The sequence below is a fragment of the Dioscorea cayenensis genome, chromosome 16 (assembly GCF_009730915.1).
Source record: "Dioscorea cayenensis subsp. rotundata cultivar TDr96_F1 chromosome 16, TDr96_F1_v2_PseudoChromosome.rev07_lg8_w22 25.fasta, whole genome shotgun sequence".
Taxonomy (NCBI): Eukaryota; Viridiplantae; Streptophyta; class Magnoliopsida; order Dioscoreales; family Dioscoreaceae; genus Dioscorea; species Dioscorea cayenensis.
This window is the reverse complement of record NC_052486.1, coordinates 12,676,677-12,688,706: the sequence shown is the minus strand read 5'-3', so window position 1 is coordinate 12,688,706 and position 12,030 is coordinate 12,676,677. Positions and strand designations below refer to the sequence as shown.

Here is a 12,030-nt window from a genome sequence, read left to right as displayed (position 1 = left end):
GTGGATCCAGGTTGAACATTTCCTGCATGTATTCATCAATAATCTCATCAGTAGTGTCTAGAGAATATAAAGTATCATCGAAATCGAGAGAATGTCGCATGGTTTCGGCGAGGCAATATATAAGCTTATCATCTCCAACCCTCAGTGTCAGCTCCCCACCGTCCATGTCAATTAATGACTTAGAAGTGCGCAAGAACGGCCTCCCAGGTATCAGAGGTACATCCGCATCCTCATCAACATCCAACATTACCCCTCGGATGTGTCACCGTTTAGTCCACCAATTGCAAAGTCATCCGAGTGGGCCTAGGCTCTCCCAAGCCTAGCTTTTGAAAGAAGGTGTATGGTATGACGTTGATACTGGCCCCTGAGTCCGCCAATGCCATTTCTTCACCCAAATTGCGAATGTTACACAGAATGATGAAGCTTCCCGGGTCTTTCTTCTTGTTCGGTATATTCTTTTGCAATAACACTGAGCAAGAAGCATCTAAGATCACTGAAGTACTCTCCTCCAACTTCCTCTTGTTAGTCAACAAGTCCTTCAAGAATTTTGCATACTTAGGCATTTGAGCCAATGCCTCAACAAAAGGAATATTGATGTCGAGTTTCTTGAACAAACTCAGGAATTTCTTGTATTGTTCATCCCCTTGGTCATTCTTCAATCTAGAGGGATAAGGGATTCTTCGCTTGAAAGATGGTGGTTCCACCTCCTTTTCTTTGCTTGTTCCCTCCTCGACCTCTATGCCCTCGGGTGTGTGTTCATTGGGCTTCTCACTCAGAAGCCTACCTTCAACCTCACGACCACTTCTCAAAGTGATCACTTTCACATGCTCCCTAGGATTGGTCTCTGTATTACATGGCAAGTTCCCTTGTGGTCTCTCCGATAGAGACTTTGCAATTTATCCCATTTGATTTTCAAGACTATGCAAAGAAGAGGTTTGGTTGCGAAGTGTAGCCTCAACTGATTGAAACCTTGTATCCGACGATTACACAAATCTAGTCAAGGCCATCTCCAAATCGGTCATTCGGGTCTCCAAGCCTGTAACTCTGTTGTCCATGTTTGGGGCTTGTTGTTGTTGGAAACCCAGTGGTTCCATGGCCTTTTGTGGGCCTTGGTTGCTCCATGAGAAATTGGGATGACTCTTCCAACCCGAATTGTATGTGTTGCTATATGGATTCCCTTGGTTCCTTATTGCATTACCCACAAAATCAACCTTCTCAACTGAAGATGCATCACCAATGGAAATCAAGCAATCGGAGGGAGCATGTCCTGCACCACACCCGGTGCAAATAGTCATGGCCGCCACTCTATTCGAAGTTAGAAGATCTAACTTCTTACTCAACGATTCCACTTGAGCCACCAATAAAGTTATTGCATCTATTTCATGGAGCCCGGCCACCTTTTCCATTTCCCGGGCATTCCACTGATAACTATTCATGGCCATGTCTTCCACTAACTGTCGGGCTTCTTCCGGGGTTTTACTCCCCATTGTATCTTTTGCGGCGGCATCTAACAATTGCCTTGTACTCGAATTCAACCCATTATAGAAAGTCTGAATAATCATCCATTCGGGAAATCCGTGCTGTGGGCACCTCCACAGAAGATCCTTGAAGCGCTCCCATGTCTTAAATAATGACTCCAACTACATCTGTACAAATGATGAAATCTCATTGTGAAGCTTGGCCGACTTCCCCAGAGGAAAGTATATAGCAAGAAAAGCTTCGACCATCTTATTCCACGTCATGATGGAGGCCTTGGGCAAAGAATGTAGCCACTGCTTGGCTCTTCCGTTGAGAGAGAATGGGAAAGCCCTCAATCTGATAGCATCATCCGATACACCATTAATATTCAGTATATCACACACTTCCAAGAAGTTCTCTATATGGTTGGATCCTCATCGGCCAAACCATTGAACTGCGCTGTTTGCTGAATCATTTGGATGAATGCCGGCTTTAGCTCAAAGTTCGGACCTGTAATCGGGGGTCACACAATACTCGATTATGTGCCTAAAACTGTGGGTCTAGCATAATTAGAAAGTGTCCTCTATTGCTCATTCTGTTCTTCCATATTATCTGACCCTTCCACTTCGATCTCAGCTTGATTAGACGGTTCTTGTACAGGTTCCTTTCCCCTTCGTCTGTGTGTACCATCAAGTTCAGGATCTCCTTCAATCAACATCGAAGGGTTCCCTCGGGTTATAACCTGGAGCTGCAACAAAAGAAAGAAAACAAAATCAGAATGATGATTGAAAAGAAGATGTGAAATAGAATGAATGAATGAATAGCTAAGAAAACAAAGTGCAAAGTATCTCTAAACTCCTATCCCCAGCAACGGCGCCAAAAACATAACAACGCCCCTTGCATACATCCCGCAAGTGCACAGTTTTGTCAAACTAACAAATCCCAGATGAGTGGGTCTGATATCCACAAAGAGTAGGGAATAAAAACACTTAAATTCTTTCTTAACTAAAAGAAAAGTGAATAGTGATTTGTGTGATAAAATGTGATGTAACAAAAGTAAAAGAAACAAGAGAAAGAGTGCAAGTAAAGAGGAGGTAAGGCAATAGATATAAGTGGGGTACCTGGATATTGTTCCGCCTAGGATAATCATTTCAAGTGCAAAAACCCTCTATTATGCTTTCTAACTAATTCATTAATGAGTCATGGAGATCCTTAAATACATGGTCCTAAATCTAAGGTCAACCATGCCTAACTCTATAAATGTGCCGGAGGAGAAATTGAATAACCTCTCAACCTCGCACTCGTATAGAATCGCAATGAGTTCTAGGGATTCCAAGTGATAAATCCTCTTCCTAGATGTAGACGTAACCCTTTGGTCAAGGTGGAAGGTCCCTAGCCACAATTAAGTCCTAGGTGCTAAAATCACTTCAATGCTTCACTCCATTGCAGCTGCAACTATGCCCCAGCGGAAGGTCGTCCCTTAGCCATTCACTCTACTATGACCGCAAAGAGCTCGAGTAAATGGAGGAAGAATAAATGACACCAGAGGGGAAAGGGGACACTCCGCAATCTCTCGACTCTTCCTCTCAACCCTCTCCAATCTAGCTTTGTCTAACTCTCGTGGTGTGTCACTCACTCACAAGAGTTACCAACAAGAACTCTCAACCCTAGTGTCACTCTAAGGGAGTATTCACATAATCAAGCATACAAGATTGGAAATCAAATAAAGCATCAATTAATTAAAAGTGTAATAAAAATGTTTAATAAAACGAATACATCCTAGGGTTCACAAATATCCAAGTACCCACTAGGGGGTTTAGCTCTCCATGCAGCTAATTATAATCAATGAATTCAAATGTAAAAAAAAAAATCCGTAGAAAACCCTCTCGATAGTCATGGTGATGGTCTTGTGGAGAGTCCCCTACTCGTCCAAGGGTCCCTTTGTCCGGCCTAGGATACACCTCGCCGAATTAGTGCCGACGAAAGCTCTCCCACTAACTTTCTTCCAAACAGAGCGCGATGTCAAACCGTAGAACCTCTCCAAATCCCTAGCCAATACCTCTCAAAACCCTAGGCGCCGCCCTCTCTCAAGTTGTGGAAAAGATGGAGAAAAGAATGTTGAAATCGGCCTGAACTATGGCTAGAATTGGGAATCCACATGCCCATGTGGGCACCCCTGTGGTTTTTTCGCACGGGCGTGTAGAATTTCCACATGCCGGTGTGGATTCTCTGTTTTACTCCTTCGTCGGACGGCTATGAGGAGTACTTGCTATAGTGTTTTGCTGCATTGTTTGCTATATCATTTACTATAGTACACTACTATAGTACCGGCCCGAAATACTGCCGAATCCATGCTTTCAATGAGGTAACGTAAACGGGCACACTTTTACGCTGTAGATCTCTTTGCTTCTTCAATAAACGGATACATTGGTGGAGATCTTGCTATACATGCACAAAAAGGAATGCTTGAATGTGACTGCCCTTGTGCCCCTCCAAATCATTGTGCTAACTTAAATACAAGGAGGTTGGCACACATTCTCGCATCTTGAACCCGACTTATGTGTTCGCGTTTGAACCTTCTCAAGATTTCCTCCAAATGGTGCATTCACAATCTACATTGGCTTCTTTCTCTAACATTCGGCTTCACAACCCTATATGCATGAAAGTAACATAAATGCACACATATTAGCATTAAAACCCGATAAAAGTAATGCTTATCATAAGGAAAGAACATTTCACATTCTTATCACACAAGCACTTACCAATGTTGAAGCTATAGAACCTCTCCATAGGCCTTGCCAAAACCCCTCTAAACCCTAGCCGCAAGCCTCTTAAATGTTGGAGAATAGAGGAAAAAAAGAAAAATGTTGAAATCGGGGCTGAATGACGGCTTTTAAAGAGCTGGAATCGGGCATCCACACGGGCTTGTGGATGTTCCACATTACCCGGTGGAATTTTCACATGGGCATGTGGATTCTTTGGAAATCTGTCTTTTGACCGACTGTGAACAGTAACTTGCTACAGTGCTTATTACCATAATTTGCTACAGTACCGGCCAAAAATACTCCCGATACCACACTTTTCATCGGGGTAACATAAACGGGTACACATTTATGTCGTAGATCGCATCGCTTCTAAAATCAAAGGCCTCATTGGTGAAGATCTTGCTATCAATGCACAGTCAGGATATGCAAATGTAACCGCCTTCATGCCCCTCCAACTCATTTTAATGACTTGAAATACATGGAAGTTGGCACACATTCACGTATCTTAGAGCTCCACTTGTGTCTTCGCGTTTATTCCTTCCAAGATTCCTCCAAATAGTGTGTTCATGATCTACTTTTGGCTTCTTTTCTTAATACTTAGCTTCACAACCCTACATGCGCAAAAGAACATAAATACACATGTATTAGTGCTTAAACCTGAAAAAAGTAATACTCATCATAAAGAAAGAATACTTCACATTCTTAACACACAAGCACTTATCAAGGGACTTATTTATCTACAAACAACACAAAATAAAGAGATGGTAGTAGCTTCACTCATCCTATAAGGTAGCCCTTTCCAAAGCGGCCGCTAAGGTGGCTTTCACAATTTTGATGTGGTAGCTCTTTCTACCGGGGCAGTAGCTTTCACTCATCCCATGAGATAGCTCTTTCTCTCATTAGGGCATAACTAGTATCTGACTTATGAGAGAAGCTTCATACTTCATAGGTGGTAGCTCTTTCCACCCCAAATGCACAACTAAAACAAGTATTGTTTTCTCTTTTCATTTTTTGTTATTATTTTTTTCAGCAAAATTAAGACAAGAAAACAAAACTACCTAGTCCCTTAAACATCAAACTTGAATTTCCAAAAGGGTTTAATAAGCGAGTAGTGCAACAATTGTCAATTGGGCAAAAATTCCTAGAAATTCAAGTAAAAACTAGAGCATGAGAACATTCGATGTTAACCTAAACTTAAGAATGCAATTATTGTAACTAAGGTGAACCGCCATTGGCTACGTGAGCATGTATTTTAGTCAAAACTTGTGTAATGAACATGTGTAATGTAAACTCCCCCCACACTTAAGATGTACATTGCCCTCAATGTACGCAAGCAAGCACAATGAGATATAAATCAATCAAAAGCATATATGGAAGTGGGCAATTTAAACAATACTCCCCTGAACTCTGAATGGTATATTTGATGGAGCTATAATCATTAAGAGTTGAGTCCCAATGGGTTGTGGAGCACAAACGGCCATAAGACCCTGTCCATAACTAGTTCTCAAATTCCATAGTCACAAGAACATCTACATGTATAGACAAGGGGGTTCAGTGAAGCTCAACAAAAATAAAAATAACTTGAATATATAAAGATAAGGCAATGAAATACAACTCAAAACAAAAATAAACGATAAACTCAGAAGGAAGATCCCTTTTGAGTGATACAAGTCCAAAATAAAATACGGAAATGAAATACAAAAAATAAGAAACTAAAAGAAAAGTAAAGATGCATCAAGCCTCTGTGTCTGGCTAGGGCTCCTCTACAGCTGCTGCTGCTGCTGATGATGCTGATGCTAGTGGATCAATTGGTGTCTAAACTGGTGATGGTGGTGTTGTGGATGCCTGAGGGGTCCTCGGTCGCATGATGAATGGTGAGCGCACATATCTCACATGAAGTTGCTATAGAATATCCAGACGTGCCATCACCTCAGTGGTGATCACGGCTTGTAGCACACGAACCTCAGCCAAATCACTTTGGAGCGCCCCTAGAGCATTCTTGAGCCTCTCAAAGAGATCATGGGCTCAAGGTGGATAGAAAATATGGACTAGTGGTGGCTCCTATGCTGCAAGGGGCGCCTATGTCTCCATCTGCTCTGGTTGGGGCTCTTGCGCCAGTGGAGACCCCTCTGCTGTAACTCCCTCGGCCTCAAATGGCTCTAGTGGGGGCATGTTCAGCACATACATCCTGTCTCTATACCTGTGGATCACACCCACAAGTCGCATGGTCTCAAGGCCGATGGGTGCAGGTATGATCACCTTCTCGGCCCCTCTGATTACGTCTAGTAGACCCATCCTGATGATAAGTCTTGTAATGTACGGGCTTGAGAAAATAACTCCAATCCTGGCATACTGCCCCTGGTACCTAAGATACTCATCTATAATGTGCCCCAGATGGATTGGCTGACTCTGCACCATGGAGTACAGGTATAATAGCTCCTATCTGCTCAATACCTGTTTGTTATCACCACGACCATTCACCGACTTGCTCAGAACGGCATGTAAGTAGCGATATGCAAGTCGAGAAATGCACGTGGCCTTGGACACCCCCTGGCTCATACTGGTTCTGACCACATAATGCACTATACACTCTCCGCGGGGTCAAAGCGCCAGGATACCCTGTCGGCAACTGAGTGTATGATAAGTGCTTGTGCGATATGAACGCGAAGCGTTCATTCCTTATGTTGAGCATTACTTTTCTCAGTTTTTTACAATAATATGTGTGTTTTTATGTTACTTTTATGCAGGTAGGGTTGTGAGACCGAGTATGAAGGAAATGGGCCAATGTGGATCATAATGCACCTATTTTGGAGGAGATCTTGCTAAGGTTCAAACGCGAAGACATAGGTTGGGTGTGAGATGCTAGAGTGTGTGCCAACCTCCTCGTATTTGAGTGAGCACAACCATTTGGAGGGGCACAAAGGCAGGCACACTCGAGCATTCCGTCTTATGCATACAAGATTTCAAGAACCCCACCAACATATATATCATTGAAGAAGCAAGTGATTCACGACGTGAACGTGTGCCCATTTGCGTTACCCCGATGAAAGTATGGAATTGGGAAGTTATTCAGGTCGAAGACTGTAGCAGAGCACTGCCGCAATAATGTAGCAATTACTGTAGCAGCACTGTTCACAGCCGGCCGAGAAATCAGAGAGATAGAGAATCGACACGGGCGTGTGGAAATTATCCACGCCCATGTGGAAATTCCGCACGGGCGCGTGTACCATCCACGCCCGTGGAGTTGCCCGATTCCAGCCCTATTTAAAGCAGATTTAACCCCGATTTTGGTATTCTTTTCTCCATCTTTTCACCAACTTGCGAGAGGGCTTCAGCTAGGGTTTTGAAGGGTATTGGCCAAGGTTTTGGAGAAGTTCTACGGCTCCAACATCGTGATTCCATTAGGAAGAAGGTTGGTAGGGGAGCTTCGATCGAGGCATATCCTATACCGGACGAAGGAATCCTTGGACGACGAGTAGAGGACTCTCCACAAGACCATCGACACGACCATCGAGGGGGTTTCTTTATGGATTCATCGCTTTTACATTCGATTTCTTTGATTGTACTAAGCTCCATGGAGAGCTAAACCCCTAGTGGGTGCTTGGATGATTGTGAACCCTAAGATGTATTCGTTTCATTGAACTTCTTTATTATGCTTTCAATAAATTAATGTTTATTGTGAGTTCCAACCTTGAATGTTTAATTGTATGAATATTTCCCCTAGAGTGACACTAGGGTTGAGAGTTCTTGTTGGTAACCTTGTGAGTGAGTGACACACCACTAGCGTTAGACAAAGCTAGGTTGGAGAGGGTTGAGAGGGTGAGTCGAGAGGTACAGGAGCGTCCCCTTTCCCCTCCGGCGTGATAGATTCTACCTCCATTGCTTGAGTTCTTTGCAGCCATAATAGAGTGAATGGTCTAAGGGATGAACCTCCACTGGGGCCTAGTTGCGCGTGCAATGGAGTGAAGCGTTGAGAGGATCTTAGTATCTAGGGCTTAATTGTGGCTAGAGACCTTCCGCTTGGACCAAAGGGTTAGGTCTACTTTTATGAAGAGATTTATCACTTGGAATTCCTAGAGCTCATTGCAACTCTATGCGAGTGCGAGGTGTTGAGATTGTTCGATTTCTCCTCCGGGACATATATAGAGTTAGGCATAGTTGACCTTAGATTTGGGACTATGTATGTAAGGATTTCCACGACTCACCATGGTATTGATTAGGAAGTATAATAGAGAGTTCTTGCACTTGAAACGATTATCCTAGGTGAAGCATCATCCGAGTACCCCATCTTTATCGATTGTCTTGCCCTCTTCTTTATTCTTGCTCTCTCACTTGTTGCTTTTATTGTTGAGAATTGAATCAATTTCACACTAATCACTATTGATCTTCCACATAGCTAAGAACCAAATTAAGTATTTTCACTCCCTACTCCATATGGATTCGACCCCGCTCACCCAGGATTATTACTTCGACAAACCCGTGCACTTGCGGGATATACGCAAGGGGACCTTGTCAGTGTACTCCTCTGTATCTGTAAATGCGTCATCATACACTATAAGTAGAATCAAAAATTGACTGATGCTCATACTGTGGTGATGTCCAAATGCTCTAAATTAGATCGTCTTGACTCTCGAGAAGCAACTCTCAGAGCGATCAAACTCAAACGATGAGAGCACTTCTAGTGTAACCATGCGGATAGCTGGCTTCCTGATCAACAGTAAAGCCGCCAACTATCAACCAAGAGGAGCTCGTCAATCTCATCGACCATGTCATCAGCTAACTGCACCTCCCTGGGTGAGCACAAATCTTGAAATCACGTCTGACCAAACTTGAGCTTCGACAAACGCTCAAATCCAGCCTAGTGCTAGGGAATCGAGAACTCTATATACTCCGCCTCAAGTGAGGTCTCTCGAGGATGTTTGTTGGTTGCTTTCTTAGTTCTTGGTGCCATACCTATAAGTATTGAAAAGACAATCGATTAAATAAACTTACAAAATAATATTGCAGGAATCCACCGATCGTGTGGAAATTCCACTCGCCCGTGTGGATCCATGGAGGGTGAGAGCCGCACACTCTCCATGCAATATACTAAAAACTACATCATAAATTCATTCTAAAATGTTTCTAAAACATGAATCTATCATTTAGACATCAAAACGAAGCACATTAACTAGATTCAATCGAATAAAATCAAGTATGGTGAAGAAAAGAGAAAATAAGGGTTTACCGACAAGATAAAGATAGAAAACTTGAAATCAGTAGGAAAACTCAAGTAAAATCCCTCTAAAATGATGGTGTGAAGTCGGGAGAGTACAAGGACTTGTTCTCAAAATGTTTAGGAGTGAGAAGATGAAGAAATGTGAAGAGATTTTAAGGAAAACCGACACCTCTTAGTGTTCTGTACATCCACACAGGCGTCTGGAAATTACCCATGCCCGTGTGACTCCATAAGAGAGCTTCACAGGGGTATACACACGCCCCTGTGTGCTCTTGGGATAATTGATAAGTGTCTAAATGTATGTATTTTAGTGTATCTATTTGATGTATCTATCATGTATTTTTATAAGAATTGATGCCCGTTTTGCGCTTAATCATGTTATTTGCTTTGTAGGGCACGGAAAAGCTACGGAAGACACGAAGATACAATTTGGGCGAAAAAGAGAAGAAAACAAGGTCACGACTGTAGCATATTCACTGTAGTTAGAGGTACTGTAGCAATGGTACTATAACGTCGGCACTGTAGCAAAATAACTGTAGCTGCCACTATAGCACCTAGAGAGTTTTCAAGTCAGAAATTGGACCTGGGCATACGGCCTCAATGCTGCCCAGGATGGAGGCCGGGATGATTACTGTAGCCGTGTAAGAGGATGAGTTGTTTGAAGGCATACTGGCTCAATGAGGTGCTCATTGAGCCAGTATGGTTACTGTTTGAGAGCTTTTGTGCACATTTGCCTACCCCAAATGGGCTCAATGAGGTCCTCATTGAGCCAGTATACCACCTCAATGAGGTCCTTATTGAGCCGGTATACCACCCACGTAGAGGTCAATTTGTGGGAGATGTTGGAGGGTATATAAGGGGATCTTGAAGGCCATTTGAGGGAGTTTTTGGTAGGACTCTTGGCAGCCATTACTTGGGAGAGAAAAGGAGAACAAAGATATCATTCTTGGTAGTGTTTTAGATTGAGGCTTGGAGAGATCAAGAGCTTGAACTTCAAGGGGAGAGCTTCATCATCAAAGGAGGAGGAGCATTCGGCCTTCCTTGGGTTAGGGGAATCGTCATTCGGCTGGCATTCTCCATCCTCATCATCATTCGGACTAGGGAGTGTCATTTATGCATTTACTTTTTATTTTTGTTGAGTTTGAGATACTTGTTTGTATGATGGCACACTAGACCCCCAAGGCCACCGGATGTAGGTGAACCTTGGGGGGTTCGTCATGTATTTTGGATGCTACACTTATATTATGAATGCATTGGTGTGATTTATGGTTTGGCTCATTGTGTTTCATGCCTAGAACTATAAGTTGCAGAGATCCTTAGTTCTTGTTTGAGTTGTACACGTAGATGTGACATACTCGCGTGTACTAAATTGTTAATGAGCTAAAAGGGGTAATCTTTGACCAACATATCGAGAAATTGGATGTAGGTAGTCCCTCCAAACCATGAGGATAAACTTAGGTTAAGTGCGTCCTTATTGCGTGATCTCCATGTACTTAATGCAATCGTAGGAATATAATTAGGAAGAGATCCTTATCATCATTTGTACGGGATTAGGGTTTAACCGCCGAGAAATTGGCGTTGAACTATTGTTGAGGTCCATCGGTCTAAATCACCTTGCTATTTTATTCTTATGCATCCATACATCATGATGACCCCTCTTGGGAATCCTCATCCCTAGGCCTATTCTTATCATCATTGCACTTGTGATTTTCTTGCTCGCCTGGGAATTTTTATACTTGTGTTTTATTTACATTCTTTCATGTATTAGAGAAGTATACCATGCTTAAGTGGTAAAGTTAGAAACTATGTGATGGAGGAGTAATAGGAGCCCCTTAGCCCCATGGAATATGATCGTTGGGGTTTTGCACAAGGTATTACTTGGCGACCCCGTACACTTGCGGGCAATCAATCATGTTTTTGGTGCCGTTGCTGGGGACTTTAAGGAATTCTAGGAAACTTCTAGTTTATTGCTCTAACCATTTTCTTGTTCTTTTATTTTTTTCTTTACATTTGTCTTACTTCTTTTTGGGCTTAACTTTCTTTATCTTTCTTGACTTTGCAAGGTACTGTGTGTGACATGAGCAAATCTATCAAATTTAGTGGCACAAGACAGTGAAATTGAGAGAACCTTGCATCGAAGACTTAGAGAAGTGGGTGAAAGCACTATTGAAAGAAACATCAAAATTGAGGACACAAAATTCTGTAATCATGGCCGAAGAAAGATGTACTTTATCCGAATATGAAAGGCCACAATTCACGGGGGAAGAATTTAGTGTGCAAGCGCCATCCATCGCCATAAATAATTTTGAGATCAAGGTAAGCACCATTAGCATGGTCCAAAATTTAATCCAATTTAATGGTCTTGCAAATGAAGATGCCCATGATCATCTTTCCTGTTTCCTTCAAATCTGTTCTACCTTCTAGATAAACGAGGTGATTGACGATGTGATCCGGCTATAATTATTCCCTTTCAGTTTGAAAGATGGAGCATACCGGTGGCTCACATCCTTACTACCGGGGTCGATCAAAACATGGAAAGATATGGTGGAAAAATTTTTGGGAAGGTATTTTCCTCCTAGCAAAGCGGCG

The 12,030-nt window shown here is 42.6% G+C and overlaps 1 non-coding gene across 1 annotated transcript; it reads left to right on the top strand.

The window, feature by feature from the left end:
• Positions 1–1,572: 1,572 nt before the first annotated feature.
• LOC120279761 lies at positions 1,573–1,679 on the top strand. The gene has a single exon (XR_005542064.1). It is a non-coding gene; the product is annotated as a small nucleolar RNA R71 (small nucleolar RNA).
• Positions 1,680–12,030: the final 10,351 nt, after the last annotated feature.